The 12,103-nt window shown below is 38.2% G+C and overlaps 1 protein-coding gene across 6 annotated transcripts in view; it reads right to left on the bottom strand.

Moving 5' to 3' along the window:
• Positions 1–12,103, bottom strand: part of MCC (MCC regulator of WNT signaling pathway) — a 183,138-nt gene that overhangs the window by 111,861 nt on the left and 59,174 nt on the right. The window lies entirely within an intron of this gene.

The following is a 12,103-nucleotide window of genomic DNA, read 5'->3' as shown; positions in this document are numbered from 1 at the left end:
CAGTGAGATACAAAACAACAAACAAAAAACCCACCACCACCAAAACAAAAAAACTCATCAATATATAGATAACATCACATTCTATTATCAGTCTAGAATTTTGCACTCATAAAAAGATACAAAAAGAAACAAGAAATGAATTTTTATTTTCCTAAACACAGACAGCTTCCCCATGCACAGCAGCAGTTATTTCTATTACTTTGGTCCAGAAAGCTTTCCTCAGAATGACAATTTTTAAAGTTTCAGTGTTAGACTTCTCTACCAGTTTTGGTGTTGTTTTTTTAAGCAGTTGTAAGCAGAATAAAGACTAGAATTACACTCTGGCTTTTGCACATATGTTTGTAATTTTCAGTAATAATAATGAAAGGTCAAATATCCTATAACAGATCAGAGCTTGGACCACAGAACAAAAATAAATAAACATGCTTACTTTTGAAACATGGAATTAGCATCTATGAAGATAAACAAGCATAGGTTTATGAAGGGCAGGTCCTACTTGACTATCCTGATCTTATTCTACAACAAGGTGAACTGCTGAATGGATCGGGGAAATGCTGTGAATAATTTCTGCCTGTACTTTAGTAAAACCTTTGGCATTGTCTCCCATGGCATTCTTCCGGAGAAACTGGCTGCTCATGGCTTCAACAGCTGCGGTGTCTGGGTGAAAAACTGTCTGGACACCTGGACCCTGGGAATGGTGATGAATGGAGTTACATCCAGCTGGTGGCTGGGAGTTCCCCAGGGTCCAGTGTTGGGACCAGTCCTGTTGATAATGCAGATGCCACTGAGTTGGGGGGGAGTGTTGATCTGCTGGAGGGCAGGAAGGTTCTACAGAGGGATCAGAACAGTCTGGATCCATGGGACGAGGACAATGGTCTGAGGTTCAACAAGACCAAGTGCCTTGGGTTATAACAACCCCTTCAGCTCTACAGGCTGGGGGGAAAGTGTCTGGAAAAGGTGAAAAAGGACCTGGGGGAGCTGGTCAAGAGCAGCTGAAGATGAGGTAGCGTGTGGCCGGGGCCCAGGAAGGCCAAGGGCATGGTGGCTGTGCCAGCAGCAGTGGGGCAGCAGGAGCAGGGCAGTGAGCGTGGCCCTGTGCTGGGCAGCGCTGCGGCCACAGCTGCAGTGCTCTGTGCAGCTGTGGGCTCCTCAGTTCAGGAAGGACATTGAGGGGCCGCAGGATTCCCAGAGGAGGGAATGGAGAAAAGGCTGGAGCACAAGTCCATTGAGAAGCAGCTGAGGGAATGGGGAAAATGGGCTCAGGCTGAAGAAAAGGAGGCTCAGAGGGGCCTTCTCACACTCCCCAACTCCCTGGCTCACTCCACCTGAGGAGGGGGCAGGCAGGTGGAGGTCAGGCTCTACTCCCAGGGGACAAAGGACAGGATGACAGGAAATAGTCTCAATGGGAGGTTTAGCTTGAAAATTAGGAAAACTTTCTTCACCAAAATGGTTATCAAGCATTGGAACAAGTTGCCCAGAGAAGTGGTAGAGTCACCATCTCTGCAGATATTTAAAAGATGGGTAGATAACATGGGGACATGGTTTAATGGTGGACTTGGCACTGCTGGGTTAATGGCGCTACTGGATTAATGGCTGGACTCAGTTCTTAAAGGTTTGTTTCCAGCCTAAATGATTCTATGACATGCATAAATGATCATCACATTATGGCTAAATCTAATTTTAACTTCAAAGTCAAACATTCTTCCTCTCATCAAAACTTGTTTTATAATACAAAACAAAGTATTCAAATGCTAAAATGGGAAAACTTGTACAATTATATTGGTTCAAGAAGTCCTAGGACTATTTGCTCCTTAAAACAATGAAAACATGCAAAAATTGGTTTTCAGCCTCTGGCCTCAACAAAATAACGAAGGATACATCGCTTTGATTCACAAAAGTAATGTCTCAGTTATCATCCACTGTTCTAGCCCTTAAACAAACAGCTCTTCAAACCAACATTAACCAGTAATGAATTAAAAATTAAGGCTTTTGCACTTTCACCAAATGGGAAGACTACAAAAATGCTGAAGAAAATACAATCTACCAGTAGATGTACACTTCCCGAGTAAAGGAATCTTTAGCACTTCCCATGGGAGGTCACTGTATAAGTCTTCTGAATTTTGGTGAAAATTCAGCTGCTATGTAGTTTTGCCTGACAAACATTAATTTCTAGACCTCTAACTGGTTTTGCTAGTTTCTTTTTTTCACCATTAATATGCTTCATTAACCATTAATACGGTTATTCAGAGAGGTCCCTGTACCTAGTACCTTATAACAGTAAATGAGTAGATAACCAAGTACTATTCAGTTGCAGTAACCTTTGTCACTCTTTTTTTTTATATATTTCAGTGAGGTTTTCCACTTTTCATAAATGCTTGTGGTCCTGTTTTTCTTCATCAGCCTGTTGGTTTGTCTTTACGATATCATTAATTAATTGATATAAGCTCCTAATTCATAGGAAAAGGACAAAGGTGGCCTTTTCTCCTCACAGTGAAGGGACAAAAGTTGAAATTATTTTTTCCAGCTCTTACACAATGTTCTCTTTCACAAGGCAAGTGCTCTTTGTTTTTCTCTATTTGTTTGTGGCTGTGTACATCTTTACATCTGGATGCTGTTGGAGAGGGCTTTAATAGTCTTGCAGTAAGAAGACGAGAGAAGGTGTTATATCAGAAGTCTTTTTTATGAAGAGCACTTAACTCCTCAATTACAGCCAGTACAATTTCACAGTGGGAAAATTGTTCCACACAGAATTGTATAGGCCAGAGAATATCTCATCTTTTGCTAAATATTCTATATACTTGAGTTTCCTTTTTTAAAAAAATAACTTCTAGTAACTGTGGCCCTGCTGTTGTACATATGAATTGTTTTGCAAAAGAAGCCCTCTAGGACAAACAAAACATCTACAGTTATATCGGGAGAAGACAGCAGACACAAGGAAATAGTAACACAGTATTAGCAAGCAGAAGAAACAGTGAACAAGCCCATTACTATCCTGTTCAAGGCCTGTCTAGCCAGGAAGGCTATATAGCATGAGAGAAATATTTTAAAGCCTACAGTTACTGAGTATAACTTATTTGGTCTTAGTTTGTATTTATCCAGACATCCAGGTTGTTTTTCCTTTTTTAGGTCACTTGAAATTTCTTCCAAAGCAGTACACCTCACAACCAGAAAAGGGTATGTTTGAACTCGGAGGAGAGTCTCATCCAGGCAATTCTACCAGCATAATTACAGCTGTTTAAATACAGCAATGTACTGGCTAACAACACAACTGCATAACATCCCGGTGTTGACAAGCGCTCACTGTTTTCTCACACGTAATATGGGAATAACTCCACAGTACTCTAGATAATCAAGCACACCTTTCCCCCAGCCCCTACATAGCACTGCTTTCTTCAGCTTCTCCCTCCCACCATAATTCCTGTAGCAGCCCAAGATTATGGCAGTTCTATCTACGGCTGATGTGTTTTGTGTGGAAATATTGTTGCTCTCCCAAGTCATCTGCAAGGATCATTAAAACAAGTGATTTGGCACTTACCGGAACCGAAATTGCTGCTGCTGCAACTGGAACATTCCCAGTTTCAGACACCACAGGCACACTGAAGTCAGGTTGGCACACAGTGGATAACCAATAACTAATTAACACACACACAGGAGACTATGGAAAAACAAGACTGCTGTAGTTATTCTTTACATGAGCAGGTCACAGCCAGCAAAGCTCTGTGGTAAATACACTTGACATAAGCTTCAAAAATACACAGTTAAAGAATTAAATACAGCAAAGACATACTATATTACTTTGCCTCTTTGCTTGCAATCTGAAGCATGGTATCAAAGGAATCTATGTGTAAAACTATGAAGAAATTTGGACCAGAATAAGGATGTCCACCTCAGATGAGAAATAGTATCATTTTGAACCATCTATGGCTCAGATAGTTCAAATACCCTTCCTGTAGACATGCAAAGAAAACAGATTTTTTGGAGGACCAAGGGAAGCCTGAAAGAATTGAGAGGACTACTATCTCTTCTTCTAAGTGTGAGGATAGGCTGTCTTCTCAATACATCAAAACAAGGAGAGAAGCTGACTTGATTTATTGGTTTTCACTATTCTATTAAACACATATAATAAAAGTGTATTTAGTCCTTTAACTTCAAGTATTTCAGGCCGCCAAATTAGCAACTTGGCTACATATAATTTAATAGCTATTAACTGCTACATGGAGAAAGATAGAGCACATACCAACAGCCTTCCTGTTTGTTTTTATGTGGAAGTTAACATTGGACTCTACTGGTACCCTTCTGAAATGTCACAAGAAAACTTCGGGGATTTTTCTAAACTGCAAAGAAAAGGTGACGAAAGCTCACTTCAGACAGGATTACAGTCTTGCAGAGATTTGGAGGGACACATCCTGGAATCTGCCTCTTGAAATACAATTTGGAGTTTTCAAAGAGTCTAACATTTTTTCTTTCAAAAAACTTATCTGTAAAGGAATACCACCGCTATTTCAAATTACAATAGGCAGTACTATAGCATCCAGAGACTTCTGTCTGGAAGAGACCCTCTTAATGCTTCCTGGCATTTGAAGCACACTTGAGGTACAGGTGCTTAAAGGATATCTAATTTCTTTCACAGACTAAGTACTCAAAAGTCACAGCAGCAAATCAGCTCACTGATGTGAGGCCTGGGAATTCTTCAGTGAGGAGCAGGAGATGAGCCATAATCAGGGTTTGTGGGCACATAATTTCTAACAGAAAACCTCAAGGGTAGGGCAGGAGAACTACACATAGTAAATAAGTATAACTCATGTTCAAGACTAAATAGAGGATTATGTATAAAAACAGTCAATGGAGCTATTATATAATCTGTAGATAAAGCACTATAGTTTTGTCAGGACAGGTCCTTTTGCAGGCACACTTCTAATGGGGATGCCTTTTCCCCATTTTTTCTACAATTCTGTTCCATAAACATGAAGTATATTCTCATTCACCACTGTGGTGGACTTTTACTTAGGCTATGTACTGAAGAGATTGAACTCTACAAGGATAAATAAAATAGTATATGTCTCTCCCACTTTTTTGCTGCTCCATCAACTGCAGGCTCAAGCACAGTATTAACAATTAAACCCATTTAGACCATGACAGTGTGTTCATCTATGTTGCAATCTCATGTCTTTTTCTCCTACCTCTAATTACAAATTATTGTACCTTAGAAGTGCTATAGCTCTTACTGCTGCCCTTGGTGGATATGAAATCACAGCTGCAGATAACACAAGTAACCTCGTTACCTGCAGGTGCAGGTTGGGATCACATTGATCTCGTTTGCTGAAGGTCAGACATACCTGACTACATGAATCTAAGCCTGAGGTGGAAGATAAAGTATCTGAAATTCAGCTCTACAAATTGTGCATAACTTTGGGCTCAGACTAAATTTCCTTTCCATCTGTCTCGCTCTTCCTTTATTCCCCTTGTTTTTGATTGAACCTTATCTGGTGCCTGCCTCCTTAAGCAACAGATTTTAAAAAAACCCAGAAATCATTGAGCTTTCTTGTAAGGCTCAGGTGATCACAGATAGGAATTCATGGTGTTTTCTCATGTGTCTACTTGGCATATTCTGTGGCATATTACTAGCAGGAAAAACACAAAGCGCAACAAATAAAAAACTCCAGAGGACACCCTGCACTTTAATGCAATGAGTAGTTTTAATTTTCAATCAACACTACTGCTTTTAACCCACACTCTCCCTTAAATTTTAAAATTAAGTTTATCTAAAAAAAGCCCCAAAATCACATGCTTCACATAAACATAAGCATAAAAAGTAAGTATTTTCAGAAAATACCAACTGTAAAAATACTGTGTCCATTAGAAAGAGGGAATTCAGAAACAGAAATTTAACAATTTAATTACAGCTATTTAGAGAACTAATGGTAATGCTGTGGTGAGAACTAGACCATGGAATCTCACTGGTAGCAGTGTCTAACCTCAGAGCAGCAAAAATTAGTAGAGCAGGAATAACTTAATAATTGACACATTACAGCTAAAGTTTCACTATTTGCAAAATGAGCAATTCCTCAGGGTTTACTTGAGAATGAAATGTATTCATAACAGATTTTATGATGAATGAACTATACAGTATTGTTTTTACTTTGATAAAATTGTTCCATTCTAAGCCTTAACAAGTCATGTTAGGGATGTATATGTACTACTTTAACTACCTCCCAAGCCACACAACAGTTCCTAATATTTGTTTTAAAATTAAAAAGCCAGATGGATCAGTTAACAGAATTATTGTTATCGTGTGGCTCTGGTGCAGTTTTGGTTTTCTTGCTATGTTAACTCATTGACAGTGGAAAATTAAGATGTGGGCCTTGTGTGTACTGCACTGGACAATTCCAGAGCTTAGTATCAACCCAGGGCATCAGCTCTTGAAGTCTACACTCTTTTAGTGATTTTTTAAATTAAATTTGTATTTCAGTTAAGAGGACAGCTGGAAATTGGTGTTCAGTATTACTTCATAGTAAATGGAAATGCTGAGAAGTTAATTTAATGAAGAAATATCCCACAGAAGCATCCAAAACTATGTCACCTTATGACATTTTTTACTGGACAGGATACTCCAACTGTACAAGCATAAAAATTCCTGTGAGGACACTCCCAAGGCAAATGGACACCTTCTCATGATTTCACAATCTTCATGATGAGCTTTTGGCAAAACACATAATGGAAAAATGGTCACTCCAGTTTTTTTTTTTTTTTCACATCTGGCTTTTGGTTTGTGGTTTGGGTTGCTTGTATGTTTTCTTTTTTTTTTTTTTGCAAAAGTGCAAGCCATGGAATAATGTTAATAGAGCAGGTTCTGTTACTCAGAAGACATTCTCAAAGTATGTATCCCTGCAACGGGCTACTAACCTTCCTGCTACCTTCGGAAAGAGAAAATATTACAGAATCACAGAATAAGGTGAGTTTGAATAACTCCGAAAAGAGTTAAGTTATTCATGTCATTAACTTCTAAACCTCAGGATTCTGCAGTAGACAGGGATTAGTTCAGTGCTACAAGCACCCTGCTTCTGACTGGGTGATGTTCTAGCCACATCGGAGCAGTCTGAAATAAGTCCATTGCAGTCTAGAAGAAACTATTTTCAGAAATGCTGCATACTTGCACAGGGAATGTCTGGACTGCAAAAAATAAGTAAATAGAGGTTACAGACTCAACATTTTCTACTGGAATAAAATGTACATAACTGAATCCATTGTTGTGTTTAAAATCAACCAACCAACCAACAAACCAACCAATATCATTATTTATTAAATGTTGTTGAATAAAGTTACATTTATTTAAACCAGACTGTTTTATACATTTTAGAAATTATTTCTCTACAAAAATTTTGCATGTTCTACTATCCATATTTTACCTAACAATGTTCCTTTTTGTTTATTTTAATGGATCTGAGATATTTTTGGTGGCAAGAGTAGACTGACATAAGAAAATACCTGTAAGTTAACACAAAGGCAAAAATCCACCTAGTCGAGACACCCAGCAGACGAGTTTGAGGACTTTCATCTGCAATGTGGCTTGCTTGCATTAGAGTACTAAGTATACTTAATTCTTCACAGAAAGATGTGAAGAAGGTTATACTTTCCTGAGCACTAACTGGCCTGATGTGCAATCTCATTCACAGACTCTGTGCCAGGTATTGCAAGGCGGTGGCATGAAGGGCATTATAAAATAATAAAAGTACTGGGAATATTCTACTGCTCTTTCTTTTGTTACCAGGAAAGGTTGGCTGGAAAAAATAACAGTGCAAGCCAATGACAGACATTTCTATTCTGATTTGAGGAAACTGTGATAAAAAATAGATTCCAGGTGACATAAGATGGATTCTGAAACAAGTGACAAAAAGTAATGTGTAAAAAGTGGCCAGTTTGGGAATGCCAAGAGTACAGAAGCCATGCTGGCCCCTATGGTATCACTTCAGAGTAAGGACACCCAGTTTGTGTTCTTAGGGCATTTTGTACACTCCCTGAGGCATCTATTTCACTCTTCAATTAAGGAAGAGTGTCCTCATGTCCCTATCCTGCTGGGCATGCCAACATGTATAAAAAGAGGGGTAAAAAGCTTCTAGTTATTTGCTACTTTAGCAGTCTCCTTGTGATTGTTTTCCTCAAATATATTATCAAGCTTCCATCACATCCTTGACCAGGTGACCAAAGGTACTGTAAACCTAAAACTTCAAAAATCAAAGGAGATCTGCATTTGGCACAGCCTAAGCTTTCAGAGAATACACAATCTCTCTGGCAATATTTCCAGAAAAGCTAGCACACTTTACACAGAAAAGGGCAAGGGAAGGCAAGAGGAAGGTTATGGGGACAGAGGCAGGGATTTTGTTGCAGAAACTGATTTATGCTGCTTTGAAGGGGTTTTGATACGGCATAAATGTGTTTTTCTGCACTGTTAAGTAAAGTACAGTTGGAGTATAACTTTGCCTTCTTCATTCAGGTAGAGAAAATTTCTCTAAAAAAATTGAGATTTCTCTAAAAAACAGGATTTCCCCACCAGGTCTACACTTTGGGAGTTTTAGTACCACATATACCTCAGCCAGCAGCAAAGATAAGGCATGTTTTTAGCTATCCTAACTGCAACCACCAACTTGGACATCACTAGTAGTTAGTGGCAAAACTAACTAGTAGTTAGTGGACATCACTAGTAGTTAGTAGTTAAACTGGCAAAATGTCATAGAATAATCAACTAAAAATATCACATCCTTACAGGTCTCAGATTAGTCTACTAGTGAAATGATGTATAAATATGACAACTTCACATTACCCATTACAGCCTTGAGTGTGTTAAATAAATTTATAGCATTTTGTCTCACCCAGATTTTCAAAAGCTCCAAGAATGGAGTACTTTATTTGTGTGTCAGCATAAAAGTCAGTGGAACAGCTTGAGGAGCCTCAAAGTCACCAGCTCTGACCAAAGAAAAAAACAACTGTATGGGATAACTCTGATTTTAGAGGAAGTTTAGTTGCTGTATCTCTGTCAAGACTAAATCACTGTCATATCATTGACTATGGGAAAATCATTGTTAAAACACCTGAGCAAATAGGCACTTAGAAGAGGAAAGAAATGGACACTTCTCCAGGGTAAGAGTAAACTGAACACCAGTATTGGAGGATTGTTCTGGGAAGAAAGGCAGAAAGCAAAGGGCAGAATTAGGAATTGTAAAAACTCTGGCAGGCCATAAGAAGGGAGAGCACAGAGGAAAGAGAACCTGAGGATCATTTCAGAAAGAACACGATTCTCATGTTCAGTTGGGCATTTATGACAGACCAGCCAGGCTCTATTTCAGCCACGTGTCCTACCTGGATTGTCCTCAGCGCACTAAAAGGGAGGACAGTAGCTCTGGTGAAGAGGGATTTAAAATGAAAGGAGCTGGGCTTTAGACAGAGTGAAAGCAGAGGCACCTGTTGGAAAAGCAGCTGCCCACAGAGGTGGTGCAGACAGCTGGCAAACTGCAGCCTCTCAGACAGCTGCAGCAAGACAGGCAGAACCTGTCCTGTCAAGATCCTTTACACAGTACATGTGAAACCAAAGTTTTGGCTAACTAGCGAATGAAGTAGGTTACAATAAAAGAATTGACAGTCAGAATGATGAGAAGGTTCAGAAATTCCTTAAATTTTATAATAATAACAACAAGGCAGCAACATCAGATCTATCAAGATTAACTATTGCTTGGGAAAAATGCTTAATTTTAATAACTAAATGTATTATACATTTTCCATATTTTAGAAAGCTTATTTTACACCAATTAATTTTCTTACTGACTGCTGGAAAGAAAAACACCTTAAAGAAAGCAAAAAGCAGAATGGCCATGAAATCACACTGCTGGCAAGAGAATTGACTCATATAGATTCTTTAGACTGCCTCCTCTCAAAAAATAATAGAAAAAATTTAAAAAGGACTATGTTTCAGGATCACAGAATCTCTTTAAATTAAGCATTTACCAATGCACTTAGTCAAAGTCCACAACACAAAGTTCCAGCAATTAAAAAAAGTTTACTTCAAATATGCACCATAAACCCAAACTCCCTTGATGATTAATTGCATTGCATAATAGTGGCTCTTAAGAGATACAGTCAATAAGACCAAAAAGATGTGGTTTGTGCAAATTATGATTCCTCATGACTTGCACAGACCTCTGACCCCTTGAAAGCCATTCTGATTATACCAGGGTAGTTTTTATGAAATGAGCATGACATGCTTGTTTTATTTCATCCACAGTTTTCATCTCCATCAAGACCAATCACTGTCTGTTAAAGAATAATTTACTGTTATGTCAAGCCCTTTTGTTATTCTTTGCAGATGAGTCATCAGAGAGAGTAGCTCTCTTAAATCTTTGCTTTATTAAGATAGTGAACTTGCTGTAGTCAAGAAAGCATGATGTAACCATGAGGCACAGATAAAACCTGGACAAAATTCAATGCAAAATAAATTCTTAATTGATTTGAGATTAAACAGACACTAATATAACAGACTTTTTGAGAGAACCAAGTGCCAAGGAGAGATGTTAGATCATGCACTCTGGAGTTAAAAACTGACATCCTAAGAACCTCAGCTGAAGCTACAGAAGTATACTATTATCAAACAATGTATTTAAAATTGAGAGAGAAACATGGAAACATTGGGTTTATGTAAGAGCTAATTCTTTAAATGGAAAAACCAAAAATCTGTCTTGTTAACTACATATCATAGCAAAGATAAGATGTAATTATTGACATTCCTCTTGCTCAGTTGCTACCTATGCTCTGTTCAGGAGATGCCAGGTAGAACATTATTTTGGACACTGGGCAGTCTGGATATTCAGTAATAGCTAAATGAGTTCCATGAATCATAGAAGAAAAGGTTTTTAAAATATCAGACAGCTGCAAAAGTAATATTTTTAGATTACTATTTCTATCACAATAAAACAGCATATTAATTTAATAGGTCAAGCGGTCAATCTCCAGTTAGGACTGAGAACTAATCAGGATGATTAGAAAGCAAAGAGAGGCCTCTCACCATGTCTATTTTCATGGTGGCTCTAAGACTCTCAGATATGTTCTCTAGCAGGCTTAGACTAAGATCAGCTTTTTGTTATAAAGAAACAGACCTTGAGATTGTCAGGTTTTATATTATATATATCAGTCAAGTAATCCTTTGGGAAAACAACATCCTTTTCTCTGGAACATGTCCAAAGAAAGCAGGGCTTCCAGGATAGGAAAACATGAAGAAAAACATGGGAAAAAAAGTATTTAAGGTCACACTGTTAGTAAAGAAAAATATATTGGCACAACAGCATCAGAAAAACTGCATGTCATTGATCAAAACATCTCTATTTCTCATATATTCAAAACTGGAGCCAGGAGGAAAGGGAGGAGGGAGAAATATTTTAGAGACTGATACAGCTCTAAAACAGAACATTCCAAGAGCCAAAAATGATAGTACATCAGTCCTTTTAGATTTCAACAGGGGGAGGAACAAAGCTAGAATATTACTGACCAACAGTTTGTAAGAAACTAATGGACATATTTTAGAGATTCCAACCAAGTGTGCAAAGAGGGAAAAAATTAAATCCAGATCCTTACAGAGCAGAATGGGCCAGCCTCATTTCCCAAAACATGATTCTGCAAATAATTTAGCTTAAGAAGTTTCAAACAATGTCTGTTTCTTTCCATCAGCAAATACTTTGCCTATGGATTATCTTCTTCTAACTTAAATGATAAGCAGCTGTCTTTGTCCCAATACCACTGATGTTTTAAAGGGTGTGTAATATATAGTAGATACACAGCATTTTGTGTTTTCAGAACACTGAAATCACTCACTGTTGCTCAGAACAACTCTGTAAATAAAGAAATAGACACAAATAGAGTAATACCTTTACTCTTCTTAAATTAAGCATGGGAAGGAGGGATCACCAAGTTTCCTCTTGCCCTGGGACAAATACACTACATGCACTTACTACTCTTCCTTTTAAAACAATTAGCCATTTGGAATCTCTGCTGTCTCTAACCGTTTTCTGCCTCACCTCAGCTGGAATTCATGCCAAGAATCTTACATGCTAAAAAGGTCCAA

This window comes from Zonotrichia leucophrys, chromosome Z, assembly GCF_028769735.1.
Source record: "Zonotrichia leucophrys gambelii isolate GWCS_2022_RI chromosome Z, RI_Zleu_2.0, whole genome shotgun sequence".
In the NCBI taxonomy this organism is placed as follows: domain Eukaryota; kingdom Metazoa; phylum Chordata; class Aves; order Passeriformes; family Passerellidae; genus Zonotrichia; species Zonotrichia leucophrys.
The sequence above is the reverse complement of the archived record's forward strand: the minus strand, read 5'-3'. Positions and strand labels throughout refer to the sequence as shown.